The 16,391-nt window shown below is 51.1% G+C and overlaps 1 protein-coding gene across 2 annotated transcripts in view; it reads right to left on the bottom strand.

Moving 5' to 3' along the window:
• Positions 1-16,391, bottom strand: part of SRGAP3 (SLIT-ROBO Rho GTPase activating protein 3) — a 65,114-nt gene that overhangs the window by 35,815 nt on the left and 12,908 nt on the right. The gene's annotated exons all lie outside the window — the stretch shown is intronic.

Genomic DNA, 16,391 nt, shown 5'->3' with positions numbered 1-16,391 from the left:
CTTTGTCAAAACAAACAGTCTTACAACACCGACACCAACCTCAGAGCTTTCAACTGCTTTCTGAAACCAGAAAACAACACTTCTATCCATCTGGTACTACCCGAAATCACACACTACTTTCATATAAACTAACACGTTATTTCTTGATAAATATCCCTGTGAACACCTCCAGGATGGCCAGCTCTGACCTTAAAGAAGCTGGCACTGCCACCTCTCTCACCCCATCCCCTGCACTGCTGGGTCTACCAACAAACCCAACCCAGCTCTGGCTGGGAACAGGTGAAACCTTTGGTGTTTTTGAGCTGGGATTTGGAGGGTGTGAAAGACCACACGGCCCCTGGCAGAAGGGAGGTGGGCACAGCTGAGCTGAGGCAGCTCCTGCAGGTGCTCACCTCGAGACCCTTCACTTTCTTCCCCCCGTGACAGCGCCCAGACCAGCCAGGGCACTTGTGGCCATTTCAGTCTACAGGAACAGCCTCTCTAATGCTGCTCATGGCTGTATAAACAGCCCACAGCACAGAGATGGCCTCTGCCTTTCCCTCAGGCTTGTGAGCAGTCTGTTTTCCTCACTCTGCTCACCTGAGGCTGGTGAGAAGCCCAGCCCCTGGCAGAGGAGGGAGCTGAGGCAGAGCAGGGATGCTCAGGGATGCTCACACAGCTGCAGCCTCTGCCCACTCAGGGCTTTCCCTGGACTCTGGGCATCTGCTGCACTCAGACATCAGCCCTCACCCACTGCCAGCTGTAGGAACTCCAAAAGGAAGGACAATCCCACTCCACAGAGAATGCTAGAGATACCTTTAAATGTTAACTTCTCTGCTAAAAGAATGCAGGAAAGGAAACTAAATTGCAAATGAGATCTCACAACAACTGCTATCAGTGCCTCAGTCTTGATCCTCTCTGTTCCCAGTTTGCTGGAATCCAGCTCTCTCTGTCCCTGGCACAGTTTGACCTTTGCCAACAGAATTTCTTTGTTTTTCCTATGCCTGTAACGTGTTGATTTGACACTTCCAAGTTTCCTTGCAGGAGTTCAGCCAGGTCAGTGCCAGCCCAGCATGCAGAGGCCAAGGCTCTGTGGGCACAGGGAGCTGTGACCCTAAAGCCACCAGAGACAAGCCATCACACCAACAGGGGACACGGGCACTGACCCAGGGCTGCTGCAGCATGCTAAACGGGAAGGGTTTGTGTAGAGCACAAAATGAAAAGCTGCTGGGATCTCCAATGCCAAGACAGACGTGGCAGCAGAGACAAGGACATAGCTCAGTGCTCCAAGGGTCCCAGGACAGCTCCTGCACTGCTGGCAGCCACACTGCATCCATCCTGTCCCTTGTGGGGGGATGCACAGGTCTGGAACCACAAACCCCAACCAACTGCCAATTGTGTTTTCCCCATTAGATAATCCTCTCTTCAGCACCCAAACCCAAAACTTTACCCTGGGCTCCTCAACTGGCATCAGCCCCTGTGGAAGCCAGCCCCAGCAGGATATCCTGCAGAGCTTGTGGACAGGCAGCACGTGAAGGGTCATTAAACAAACCCAGTTCTACACAGGCAAAGTGGTGAAAAGCAGGCAATGGAATTTAAAATCCTGGATAGTTAAGACTCGTAAAGGATGGAGGCTAAACTGACACAGGAGAGGCCAGGGGAGCAGGGTGTGCTCCAGCACAGGGGAGCCTGAACAGTGGGACTGGGGGAGCTGGAGCCCTGGGCACTGGGGGAAACTGGGGCTGGGGGCGCTGGGGGAAATATGGAGCTGTGGGCACTGGTGCTGCCCCAAACCCTGCCCAGCCCTGCCCAGCAGCTGCAGACCGAGCCAGGCCCCTGCAGGCCAGCATCCTCCTCCTGCAGGAGATGGGGTTTTGGCACAATCCCCCTCGCAGCCCCGCCAGCCCCGAGCCAGCTCTGGCTGCTCAGACAGGCTCAGACAAAAGCAGGGGTTTCTCTAGCAACGCGCCGGGATGAAAGCGGCCGGAGCCAGCAGGACAAAGCCCTGCTGCCAAGCCCAGAGCTGGGGTGCAGCCCACCACCCCCCAGCCAGGCCAGGGGGCTGCTCCACCATGCTGAATTATCTGAATTATCCAGCCAGAGAACAGTGTTGTCACGGATCCTCCCGCCAGGCAGCCTGAGACAGCCGCTCCTCTAACATATGCTTCACCCCACTGATTTGTGACAAGTGAGAAAATATGCTTGGCAACAAAAGCCATTCTTCTCTCACAACTGGGATTAGGCCCAATAGCTCACTGCAAATATAGCACAGCAAGCTGGACTCAGGGAGGATCCAGTTCTTACACAAACACAGAATACACTAACGAGGCCATTTGAGCCTCAGTTGTTTTTATGCCCCCTTTTATGCTGCCTTCCCTAAAAGTCAGCCCTGTTCATAACAGACACACCTCGGATGTATTTTCTAGTGCTTTGTCATGTTTCACCAGCACACACCATCTCCCTTGGGAGAGCTCTCACACACAGAGCTAACGCACCTTGAGCCTGGATCTGTTATCAAATGGATGTTCCATGCACCAGGAAAACCCCAGCCACGGGCAGGTGTGACCAGCACAGCCCCAAGAGTGGCTGGAGCCTGGGTGCGACCCCAAGCAGGCAGGAGATGGTGGCACAGCAGTTTTGGGAGCCCACACATCTGTGGGACGGTGTCAGGGCAGTTTTGGGAGCCCACACATCTGTGGGACGGTGTCAGGGCAGTTTTGGGAGCCCACACATCTGTGGGACGGTGGCAGGGCAGAGCTTTGGGAGCCCACACATCTGTGGGACAGTGTCAGGGCAGTTTTGGGAGCCCACACGTGTCTGTGGGATGGTGGCAGGGCAGTTTTGGGAGCCCACACATCTGTGGGACGGTGGCAGGGCAGTTCTGGGAGCCCACACGTGTCTGGGACAGTGTCAGGGCAGTTTTGGGAGCCCACACGTGTCTGTGGGACGGTGTCAGGGCAGTTTTGGGAGCCCACACACATCCATGGCATGGCTCTCCCTACACAGCAAGCTGCCAACAGCAGCACAGGGCTGGGAGCAGCAGCAGGGGGATGCAAGGGAAGGGGCTCCAGAGCCCCATGCACCTTCCCTGTGAGCACTGCAGCCAAGGAGAGGCTTTGCCAGGTGCCAGCAGTGACACTGCTGAGCTGCAACAGCTGCAGGGCCCACAGACAGAAATGCCAGGGCTGCATCCATCCTGCACAGCTCCCTGTGGAGCAGGGGCACCTGCAGGGAAAGCAAACAGCCCAGAGCAAGCCAAGAAGCTTCCCCTCTCCTTCCTGCCCTGTGATCAGTAACATCACTGCCTACACAAAGACAAGAGATATGGCTCCTGGTAAAACAAAGAACAAGACAAGCCTTTTATCTGAAACAAGAAGCTCTGGGTTAAAAAAAAAAAAAAAAAAAAAAACAGAAAGGAAAACACTTCTCTTCAGTCTGAAAACAGCTCCTATGGCACTGGCACTTTTCAGGTTTTTTTCACGTGTCTGTAATCCCCAGCCCCTGCCCAAGCAGCAGCACTCCACATGCACAGCCCCAGTTTTCCCTCGCACCCACACCAAGCCCCCACACTGCGACTTGCTGGGCTGTGAGGCAACACCTTCATCTGCAACCACTCAGAAGGGAACTGAAAGTGTAAGAAATTCTATCATGAACCCAGCGACTTCCTCTCTCCTGGGAAACCCCTGCCCTGGAGCAGCTCCTACTTTAATGCCAAGAGCAAAGAAGATGAGAACAGTTCCTCACTGTCCAAGAACAAATATCATAGCTGATATGATGACAATGAAGCCTTGAAAAGATTAATAATAAGCTTAGCAAGCACAGGAGCAAGGTGGCAAAGCTCTGTCACCGACCAGCACAGCAGCAGATCCCACAGGCTGCTCCTCACAGCCCCCTTCCCTCTCCCTCCCTGCACAGGATGGTGGCCCCAAGGTGGTGGCATATGTCACACACTCTGGTATTCCAAATCCACAGGAGTTACTGGCACTGGATTTCCCTTAACAGCTGAAAGCCAGCCTGGCTCACGAGGAGGCAGCAGGGAACAAGGTTTGGGTGAACAGAGCATCCAGCTCCCTTCCACAGGCAGCACTGCCTGCAGGACAGCCCGTGCTCCTGGGACACAAGGAACCAAAAACCCAACCAAAGGAATCCCAACAGTGTTTATTGTCAACTTCAGCTGAGCCTCAAGCCAAACTACCCACAGATCAAGAGTGAGAACAGATATAATGGTGTGTTGCAATTATGTCCAATTTGAGAACAGAAACAGCACTTCAAACCACACATCCTGTGTGCCAGATGGGAAGAGAGAGCCGGCCAGAGAGTGCCCAGAACAGGAACCAGCGCCAGTCACAGCTCCCCTGGCTCCCCAGGTGCTCTCAGAGTGGAACCCAGTGCTGTCCAGGGATGCCACGGTCCCTCCTTCTGTGACTGAGAAGAAGAAATCTTGCAGAAGAAATGCTTGCAGAAGAAATCCTCACTCAGCACGGGAGCTTTGTTCCACCCTGCAGCACCCACAGAAATGAGCCAGACTGACCCAGGGTGGTTCTTCTCCCTGCCCCTGTCTGTGAACAGAGGCATGGGCAGAGCTGGAGCCGGCCAGCAGGTACTGACCCACATCTGTGCCAGATGCTGGGGATGGGGTGATCCTCACTTTGGAGCTGTGTTTACCACAGGAGTCACACTGGGACTAGACAAGCTTCAGGGGCTAAATTTAGGCAACAGAAGTGCTTCTTTTCGCATTTTCTCCTGCCTGGCACAGAGGCTATATCCAGGGATGACCCTGCAGTGCCCACCCTGGATCCCTCCGTGGCCCTGTCACAGGCACAGCCCTGCCTGGCAGGTGCAGGGCACAGGCACAGCACAGCCCCACGCTGTGCCCTCCTCCAGGGAGCTCTGCAAGCTCCAGAGCCACCCCAGCTCTTGGCTCGCTCAGCCCTTGCCTGCTTCTGATAAAGGCTCATGCCAGCAGAGAGGTCTGTGCCCACCCAGGGCTGGCAGGGACACTGCACAGGGACACTGCACAGGGACACAGGGGGACACTGCACAGGGACACGGGGGGGACAGGGACACACTGCACAGGGACACAGGGGCACAGGGGGACACTGCACAGGGACACAGGGGGACACTGCACAGGGACACAGGGGGGACACTGCACAGGGACACAGGGGGACACTGCACAGGGACACAGGGGGGACACTGCACAGGGACACAGGGGGACAGGGACACACTGCAGGGGGACACTGCACAGGGACACACTGCAGGGGGACACAGGACACAGGGGGAGAGGCGGACACTGCACAGGGACACAGGGGGACAGGGACACACTGCAGGGGGACACAGGGGGACACTGCACAGGGACACAGGGGGAGAGGGGGACACTGCACAGGGACACAGGGGGAGAGGGGCACACTGCACAGGGACACTGCAGCCCCAGGGAGCAGCACACAGCCCCTGGCACGCAGCATCCTCCTCCCGCTCCCTTCCCCACAGCCCCTGGCACCTCCCGTTTCCTTGGGAACAGAGACTTGTCCACTTGTAATTCACAGCCTGAACTCGTCACATCTGCTGCCACTTTTGTCTGACCGAGAGCAGCACCGAGGGAGTAAATCTCATTTACTGTCCCTGCACCCCATTGTCTGGGCTATGTGGCCCTGCACTGATCACGCTGATCAATGGGAGGGAGAATTTACAGGACTGGAAGTGGAGCAGGACTCCAGAAACGCTCATTAAAAAGGTTTTGAGGAGGCTGGGGCTGGTTTTGTTGTTCAGAGTTTGGACTGGGGGTTTTTGGTGTTCTCTTAGAGAAGCCAAACTTCAGAGAGTTCCACTCCAAAGCCCCAGCATTCCAAGACCCCTGGCAATCCCCTGCTTGCTGCCCGTGTCTCTTGGGGAATCCCTTGTGCCCCACAGCCAGCACTTCTGCCAGGTGAGCTCTGTCCCCAGCTAGGAGCAGCACAAGGGGGAAGGCAGAACAACTTTGCTGAGCTTGTGCCTCCTGTTTCTGCCTGTCAGGAATACAAAGGATGCAAAAAACCATTAAAAACAAAGAGCCAAACAGACCTCTTGTGTTTGTTCATGATTTAAGAGGAGCAAAAGAAGCTTCACAAAAACAGATGGTGGCTTTTTCCCCCAGAGAAAAGAGCTCCTGTGACTGCCCTCCTGCACAGCCTGAGCTCCAGACCCCTCATCTGTCCACTCTGCAGCCTGGACACTGCACATGGGGTCGGCTGCACAAAGTCTTTTAGGAACTGAAAGCCCTGAAATGATGTAACCGGAGCTCTGGGATTGGGGCTATTAAGATGCAAAGGAGAATGTATTCAAACGGGGAAAGAAAGAGCTGAACAAGAATGTGAGTCCTGCCCTGAGCCACTGAGATGGAATAAAGGAGAAGATCATTAAACGGCTCAGTTCAGCACCTCACATTCCTTAATCCAGGCATGGAAAGATTTCACAGATCATTAAGAGAGCAGAGCTTTGCAGACAGTTCCTAGAACCAGCCCCGTGCATCTGTGCAAGCTCCCCAACCTCTGTACAGCCTGACAGGACCAAATATTATACACACAAATCAGATCAGATTACCCAGCAGTGCCTTCTGGCCTGAAAAATCTGGGCAGTCATGGATCCACTGAACCAATTCTCCTCCAGAGTAATACTTTACATGCATTACAAATACAGCATAATTCCTTATAAGAACTTTTCATCTCACATCTCAAAGCATCCTATAAGCCTCAACATGTTCAAGAAAGAGGCATGGATTACAAACTAATTTTACAGATAGGATAAAACAAGTCTTTCCTCGGGCATCTCTGCCTTTCCCACTGTGCCCTTCTGCAGTGGCAATGGACCTGAACTTTGTTCCAAGACCAAACTGCTCCAGTCCAAAGAGACACAGAAAACAAAAACTAATTCCAAAGCAGTAGACTCAAACTGAAGAGTCTGTAGGAATCAGCAAGTCCATCAGCAGCAGTTGCCCAATTTATTTTATTTGTTTGATTTAATGTTCCTAAAAATATAATGGGCAACTGCACCTGGCACAGCCAGCTTCACACAGTGCCTCTGACCAAAACCTCCAGTGCTTGATCCAGCTCCCAGATGTGCCTCCAGGCCAAAACCTGCTGAGCATTCCTGATCACACTGAAACGCTGCTCATCCACGTCCTCTTGGCTATCTCCAGTGTGCTTTTTCAATTTCAGCAGGAAGGAGCAGCCAAAGGCAAGCGCAGATGCTCTGCCCACTGCCCTCATCAGCACTGAGCAGGAAAGCCTCAGCTGCTGCCAGGGGATCAGCACAACACCGCCCAAGGCTGACACTGCTCTTCACTCCTCCTCCTTCCCAGGAAAGGCACAATATTGCAATAGCAAGGCAGAGCTGAGCCATGACCAGTGAAAGTACATCACCTCCATCCAGCCAGCCTGGAGCTGGCAGCCAGGAAACATAAACACAGTGAGGAATTTCACCTTCCCAAGAGCCAGCACATCCCTCCCAGTGGCTGCAAACACAGCCTCAGGCAGCAGCAGCAGCCTTGGGGTGTTTCAGGGTGAATGAAGACCTGCAGAAGCTCCCTCCTGCAGTGCAGAAGGACCATGTGGATATTCAGAATGAACACGCAATGGAGAATCCAGCAGCTGTGGGGACACTGTCTCCAAAGGGCTTTCCATACCAAACAGGATCCAGCCCAACACTTCACAACCTCCTCATGAATTCATTTACTACAGACCTGGAGCAAGTTCCAGACTGCACACAGCTTAGCTTGAGGCTAATAATATGTTCTACATTGGGATCACTGGGTTGTGCAGCTGCCACCCACAAAGCAGAGATTATCGCCCTCGCCTGCTTCATGCCTTCAGTCCCAGTGATTGTGTTCCTGCCTTCTAAAGAAGGGAAAATCAGCATAAAGCATATTGTCTGCTCTCACCTTCTTCCCCAGCATCCCATTTATTAGTGGGTGCAGAACCAGATGGTTATAGATAAACAATACCAAAGAAAACAGAAATAGCCTAGTGTAGTACACGAGTGTTAAATTCCCATCCAGAAACAAGAAAGGGCGTTAAAGGTACTTGGGCAGCTCCAGGGGAAGCGAGCCAGCAGACAAACACAATCCATGTGCATCAGTGTGCACAGCTTTTCCTGAAGCACTATCAGACAAAAAGAGCTCCTGCAGCTACAGCTCTGGCTAAAATCAGCTGTCACTGCAGGTGTCCATCACTTCCAGAAAATAATCCCTCAGATATTTCACTTGATTCCCTTGGTATGCAGAGCAGAGCTGCTGCAGCACTGTTCCTGCAGGGCTCCTGCCATGCCTGCCTAGTGTCACACAGAAGGCAAGATATAGATGTAAACATTCCAGCACTCCTTCTGTCAAGGCACTGATTTTTTTTTTTAAATCTTTCTCTTCTGCTCCTACTCTGACGTGCAGAGTTCTGCAATTCTCAGAATTCACATCCCTTCATACAAACAGGGCTTGCAGCTTGGTTGAGATATCAGTCAGGATAACAACATTCACTTAAAAAATGAAATAATGCATTGTCCTGGTGAGCAAATGAAGGCTGGCATTTGTTCATCTGTGTGAACAGTCACTGAGGCAGAGGTGACCCTTGTCCAGATCTCCCTGACCCAAGTGCCATGGCCTGGCCCACCAAGCCCATCTCAGCTGCCCTCAGCACAGGAGCAGGGGGTGTCCTGGGGCAGCCTGTGCCCCTTGTGGGCTTGGTAGCCAAGCCTGAACCCTGGGCTATGGACACATCTGCCCCTCCTGTGCAGCACTGCTGACACATTCCCCTGCACTCCCCTGAGCCCATGAGTCTGCACCTTGCATCTCCAGCACAGCAGCAAGTCCCACACTGATCACTGCAGTGGCTTTGTCCCAGCAGCAGTGCTTGCCCAGAAAGGCCACACCATGCACAAGCCCATGGGCTGCTGTGGGGACAGCCCTGTCTGAGCCAGTCCTTTGCATGCCACAGAGCTCTGTCTGCCTCTTCCCTAGCTCCTTCCTGAGCAGATTGCTAATTGCTCCTGGTTTCTGCTCTTCTAAAATAAGCTCAGACTGCAATCTGCATAAATGCTGCAGAAAGAGTAATGAACTGCCTGCCCACCTGAAATTCAGACTTGAGCAAAGCACACAGGAGACAGAAGGATGGAATGAGCCACCAGCAACCCTGGCCATGCCACTGGCACCCATCTGAGGGCAGGGGAGCAGGGGGCACAAGGGACTGTTCCAAGTAAAGCCGTGGACTTCTACCCATACTGAGGACTGTAAACAAAGACTAAATGGCAGCAAAGAAGCCTGGCATCACTCAGGCAAGAGGGGACAGCAGAGGGGAGCATGTCAGTGGGCACAGACCTGCAGGAGTGGGAGAGTAGAGAGGAATTAAAAATTAAACCTGCCAGCCCCTGGTTTCTACCACTCATTTAAAAAATGCATGGCTGCAGATGCCCAAGGTGTAAAAGGAAGCAATTACATACACAACCCCCCCACAAATAAACATCTCATGACTATCACCAGACAATCTTCAACAGCAAAAGCACATCAGACCATTACTCTGCGCTCAACCTGAGTTGTCAGCTGTGACCATGCACACCCCCAACCTGCAGCACGCAGGCACTGCTCCCCTGCTTCTGCATCTCCCAAAAACACCACACAGAGACAGCCAGCACAGGCGTTGTTTAAAGCTCTGTTAAATGAAGGGTTTGTTTACTGCAGTGAACTCTCCATCCATGCTGGAATACAGATGCAGAAGCAACAGAGAAGTGTCTGTACACCTGCACAACTCCCCCTGCCACCAAAGCACAGCTCTGAGTCACCACTGCTGGCTTCTCTTCTTCAGCTAAGGGAGGACCTAAGAAAATCAACCATTTAACTCTAGACTAAGCATCTGGAGAGCACCTTGTAATTACCAGTTCTGGTTCTCCTCTCCCTGACAGCCTCTCAAAACACACGTGGATCCTGGAACATCCCAGAGCCAGCTCCCTTCTCCCCTGGTGGCCCTCCCAGCTGGAGCTGCTGCATCAACTCTGGTATTTATAGCCCCTCTTTGCTGATTCACTACTGCTCCTGCCTTCTTTAGAAGCTGTTTTAACTACTTTTGCTTTTGACAGTGTCACATTGATCACCCTCACGTGTAATTTTGACACTTTGCCCTTCCAAAACCAGTACAGCAGGGACATCTTCTGCCTCTCAGTGCAGACGGGTGGGGATGTCCAGAACTCCTCTGCATTCCACTTTCTTTCCTTGTCCTGACTTGGGGAGTTCAGAGGAACAGAACCTGGCTGAATCTGACAGAAACACTGAGTTTGGCAGGAGAGCTGAGATGACAGGGCAGCCAGCTCAGGGGGTCTGGCCTGAGCCACTGCTCCCCACACTGAGCTCATGGGCAGCTTCTCCCCAGCCCTGTCCCTGGGTTTCCTCCCACCTGGCCTTAGGATGTCCATCCACACCATGCCAACACTGCCAACACCACAGCCAGCTAGCTGGAAAGTGATTAAAGCAAGCAATTAGTTAAAGGAAGAGGAAGGATTTGCTACAGGCTGGTATAAATACACTAAAACCGAGGGTTTAGGCAGCAGCAGCACCTTACACACATCACCATCTTTTAATGTGTTGTTGTTACCTACAAGCCTGTACTCCATAGGGAAGGTTTTTTGCCCCAGCCCTCCCAAAACCCCCTTTTGAAATGCTGAGTCTCTCTGAGCAGGAATCTTGAACTTCCCTTGGCCCTGAGATCATCCTGAGGGGTCACAACCTTCAGGCAATTTTAGCACATTTTTAGGACAGGGTTTGACATTGGAACAGGTTATAAAAACATGGAACTGATGCTCCCTGTGCACTCTGCAGTGACTGACAGGCTCTCAGCCCTCCAGCCCAGCACCACACCGCAGTCCCTCTGAGAGCTGCTCCCTTTCTCTGCTTGACCTGCACGACCAGAAAAGCTGCTCCTCCTGATCTGTCAGCCTAGCAGTGAAAAAGAAGAAAAATTACTTCCAAAAGTGTTTCTCTATCACTCCTGCGTGCAACAAAGCCCTCACTGACAGCTTGGGGAAAATCTGGCAAAATGTTTTCCAATTCAATTTAAAAAAATTATCAAGCACGAAGTTGTTACACAAGAACCTCACAGTTATCAAAACACGCACCCAAATGTCCTTAATAACAAGGACAAGTCAAGCTTAGCAAGAGGAGAACTTAATGGTCTTGCTATTTGCTTTGTCCAAGGAGCCTGTGGGCTCAGCTACTTTAAACATAATTTCCCTGCATAAAACATGTGCAATATGCTACACACTGGGAGCGTTCCAAACACACTCACGCTCTTCTGCTCTAACCTCCTGGGTTTTGAAGGCACCAGCCACAATCCCACCCTTTAAAACGGCAGAACCTGCACAAGAGCTGCTCTAAGAGCAGCTGCCCAGCAGCAGGCTGCACCCACACCTCTGCCCTTTGTGCCTCCCTCTGCAACCATTCATCCTGGGGAGCAGCAGCACAAAGGGGCTCCCCTTTCTCAGGGGAGCTCAGCAGCTCCTCCAGAGGCACCTTTAACCCCTGCCTTTGAGACACCACCACCATCCCCACCCCGGGATGAACTCTCTGAACAGCGAGAGTCCCCGGCTCCTCCCAGAGCCAGCCTCTCCCTCCTTAGCTCCATGTGTTATTCCCATTCTCTCCCACACATCCAGCTGCCCATTTACGTGACTCTGAGCTACGTTTAGCACCATCTCCTCACTGAGTTAGACCTGAACTGGAGCCTACAGCCCCCCACTGTAAAATGCCTCCCTGTCTCTGGAGCAAGATGAGCAAAGCAGGCATGGGCAGAAAAAGGCAGCCTGGAAAGGTGGGGATGGCTCTGCTCTCTCTGGGCACAGGGGTCAGCCTCAGCACACCTGGGCTTCAGCCCAGACCCCTGAGCACAGCAGTGCCTTAGACACACTGGGACACATCTCCTCCTGCTCCAAAACCGCCTCTGCCCAGCCTGGCACAAACCAAACTCACCCATGTGAACAGCTCACCATCGATGCTCAGCAGCACTTCATGGACTAAAATCCCCCTGGAATTGCACCTACTGCTGCCAAGGGGTAAGCATGGCATAGTCCAAGGAGTTCTTGAGGTCCCAGATAAGGGATCTCCCGAGTTCAGACCCCAAAGTGAAAGAAAACATTCAAAATCTTTTTGTTTAAAAGTATTGTTTGCTATCGCACATCCATGCAATAAATCAAATGATGTATCAAAGCACCTCTGGTAGAAAACTGTATTTTACTCTTCATCTTATGCTGTAAACAGAATCTTTTAGATATAAAATTTCAAACAAATAAAGGTGGCAGCATGCTGTCACTGTTCCTCACACGAATTCCTAATTTCATGATTACATCCTGCCATCAGTGTCAGGAATAAACTGAAGTCTCCGATCCTACAATAACTGTGCTCCTCCTCTAACACAAGCTCTGGTGGAACAAGCCCCTCTATCACACAGATTCAGTGTCCTCATTCCCATCTGACAGCACAAAGCCTGAGCAGTGATGAACTCAGGGGCTCACTTAGCTGTAAATAACACACGTGGAATGCAGAGCAGGGGATGAATGACACGCAGCAGAACCCACAGAGCCACCCCAGTTTCATTTCTCCTGACAACACATTATTCCAGACTAATACAACTGACACCCACCCCTCCCTGCACGTGAAGTGTGTAATCAACCCTCTGCAAATGCTCCTCAATGGAGATCTGTACTCAGTTACTAAAATTCTGACAACGTCAGCAAAACAATCCTGGAGCTGTGTGTGCCACAGCTCACTCGTGTTTGTTTTCTGTGCAAGAGCCATTCCTCCTGTGAGACACTCCCAGTGAGGGATGACTTGTGCTCACACAAGCAGCCAATATTGACTGGAACCACGCTGGGCTGTGGAGCTGCTCCTGCCGAGCAGCACCAGCTGATCAACGCTTGTACCAATCTGCACAGGAGCGGCTCCAAGCTCGTCTGAAAAACAGAATTTATCTCCCTGAATTGAGAGAACAAGGCTTGAACCACTGAAGCATCACAAGCACCAACCCTGTACATGCCTTCTGCTCTTCTCCAGTGTGTGTGAGCACTGGAGCCCCATGTCCCCTGCCCTGCCCAGCCTCTGACCTCAGCTGAACCCTGCCCCGTCCTGCTCTCAGCATTACTCACTCCACATCTGTCTACCAAGGCACTCTTATTCCATCACATCACATTTGGCGTTCAGAGCAGCATCTGTAACCCAGAGCAAAAGCACACAGTCAGTATTTTAGGCCATGAGTCCCAAGTGACACTCAGATTTTCATCTCCATTGCCTCGTTCAGAGGCAGAGAAGACTCCAAATTATCAGTCAGTAACACTGCACAGCCCTGCACAGGTGTGTGCCCCTCCAAACACACCCCAGACCTGACCAAGCCCTTCTCCCCTGCAAAAGGAGGAGACTCCAGTGCTCTTCCCTGTGGCTGAGGGTGGACAAGAATCTGCTGAATCCTCCAAGCTTCATGTGCTCCCTGAAAATAAAAGCACTTGAGAATTTAACCCTCCCTGTGCAGGGCCAGGCAGGGCACTCAGCAATGGTGAAATGACCCAGTATGTGGTTTTGTCTGTTTTCATGCTGTCCCCCCAAGATGATGCTGTTCCCTTCTGAAGGGACACAGAAGTGAGACAAAGAGCATGAATGGACCTTTGAGGTAGGGAGCCTTTCAACCACAAACTGCAATAACTGCAGGCTGAAGGAAAAGGCTGACAGTGTCTTGACATGGCCACTTACATAAAATGCACCCCATTTCTTTTGTGCCATATGCCTTTGGTGCATTATCATTCCCACTCTTCTTGATTGCTTTTCAAAAGCCATCTAAATTAATGTGAATTGGTAAAGGGTAATTATTCCTATGACTAATCAGTGTATGCTAATAAATGCAAAAATAGGAGAAAATGCAAAGTTTCAGCAGCACTGAGTGTTCCTATGGATGGCAGTCCCTGATAAAGGCACCCACAGCGGGACAGGGAGGAAGCTGAGTCCTTCCTGCAGGACTGCAGAGTTACTCTGCTCAGCAAAGGAGACACAGCTCCTGCTCTGGCTAAAGCACCATCCTGCCCAGGACTGGCTGGTCTGCTCCTTGCAAAATTCTATAGGAATCCATATTCCTACATGGATTCACACAGCACAGTTAGGGGGGCTGCAGCACACTCACAGCATTAAACAGCACACAAGAACAAGGAGAAACGTTTGAGCCTTCTCAGCAAAGGCAGGAAACTCCAAGTGAGAACTAAGATCCTGCTTAAAATAAATGGCCATTAAGAATTCTCTGCAAATTGCATTTGCTGCCTCCTCAAAGTCACAGCATACGTTCTGGCAACATGATGGGAAAGACATCAGTGAATTACAAGAAACATTTTCAATCCAGTTAGAGACCAGCCCACCATTATTTTATTAGCGTGCTTTTTAAGAAATGTAACAGTACAGTGAGTCTAGAAGAGCTATTTCCCCATCATTTGGGAAAAAAAGACCTGCAGGACTTGGCAGTTGCCTTGCTGAGCCTGTCTGGAGTGCTGCAGCGTGTGTGCCCAGGGCTCGGGGTGCCTGTGGCAGCACAGGAGCCTCAGCCAGGCTCAGGGCACACACCTGGACCACTGCAGACCCCGCTCACCTGGGCACAGTGTCAGGGTGGCTCTGAAGCCACCTCCTCCTCAGAACCCATTTCACAAGCACCAAGGAAAATGCAGGAACGAGTCACCTCCTTCACAAAGCAAAATTTAGTTTCAGCACTGGGAAAGAAGTGTCAAATCAGTCAACAGACTACCCAGGGAGGATGTCAGATCTCGCAGCGCTGCAGGATTTTATCAACAGGCTAGATGAGCATCTGTCAAAGACGTCTGCTGTGCCAGGAAGAAATGCAGATACAGGAGAGGCGTTGGTGAGGGAGTTTTTTGGCAGAGCGACCTTTCCCACAGAGCCAAGGGGATGTCGCTGCCTTGCTGCCCTCCCCAGCACAGAGCTGCAGGGACAGGAATCCCCCTGCACACCCAGAGCCTCACTGAGAGCTGCACAGGCACAGCCCAGATCTGTCAGTGCAGCACACACGGAGCAGTGCCCTGCTCCTGGAGCCATCACATCGCCTTGGTCACAGCCACAGCAGCACCATCCCTGCATGGCCTTGTGCTCACTCCCTGCTCGGGAAAAACACAGCTTGGCCTTCAGGGAACTCATTGAGGAAAACACCTGGAGCTGAGGAAGGCACAGGCTACGGACACACTGACTGCTAGGCAAAGTACAGGAAAAAAATCCAAAATCCTTACAAATAATTGAGTATTTCTAACATGCTGGAACTTTTAAGATCAAACTTGAGATGCATACTTTTATTGTAAGTTTTAAAATGTAAATTATTAATAAAAATTACAATCACTTCAGTGAAAAGGTGGAAGGCTACATATTAATATTTCCCTGAACTAATGTCTATATATTATATGACTGTCTCTTACTAGGCATTAATTCCAAACTCAGCAGAACTACTTCAGTGGGAAAAAAATCTCCCTTTAACTTAGGAGCTTTTCATTCAAATGAATGCTGAAACTGAATACAACAAAGCAGAGAAGCTGTCCAAGCTAAGGAATGTGTAAAGAACTCGCCTAAATTTAGCTGAAGATCCATTAATAACTATAAGCAAATCAACTTTTTTTTTAATTCACAGGGTTTATCCTAACAACTTTACTGTAAATTTCAATGGATTATTTTCTCTCTCCCTTTCCCAAAAAATGCCACAAGATGCCTTTGCTCATAAATTATGTCCAGTAAGTTTCCTCCAGCCAGGACATTGTACTGAGATAAGGAACAGCTGCATTATACAGAGCTATCGTTGTTTCAAGAAGATCATCAACAGGGATATGATTTTCTATTTGGACTTAAAAGTAGTGAACAAAAGCAGTCCCCGTGTGAGCAGCACTGCACAAGGCCAGGCTGCTCTGGAGCATCCCCAGAGTTGGTTGCAGCAGCAGCCTGGATGGAGGGGCTGGGGCTGGCAAAGCCAGCACCCTCACAGTCACTGGGACCAGCACAGCCCCAGAAGGGCTGCTGTCTGTCTCTAAAGAATTCCAGAAAAACTCCTATGAAAAACCTGTTAACAGGCACTGCTGAGAACCAGGGAATCATGGATTATAACACAAACTCAGCTTCAGCACAAAAACAGTCACCAATTACAAAAAAACCATCACCACGTTAATGTGGTACTAAAAATCTGAGCTAAGAGGTCAAAGAACATTCAGAGATCTGGAGGTAAAATGGGAATGTCCTACCTCACTCCCACTGCCAGACTAGCTCACCCTTATGGAAAATCTTTTGTTACTATGGTGATGGGGAATCGAAAAAACTTAGATCCATGTAAACACAGGTTTCCATACACAGATTGCAGTATTCTGTACTGTCAGTTAATCCCGATTTA

This window comes from Catharus ustulatus, chromosome 13 (genome assembly GCF_009819885.2).
Source record: "Catharus ustulatus isolate bCatUst1 chromosome 13, bCatUst1.pri.v2, whole genome shotgun sequence".
In the NCBI taxonomy this organism is placed as follows: Eukaryota; Metazoa; Chordata; class Aves; order Passeriformes; family Turdidae; genus Catharus; species Catharus ustulatus.
Note: the sequence above shows the minus strand (reverse complement) of the source record. Positions and strands in the feature narration are given on the sequence as shown.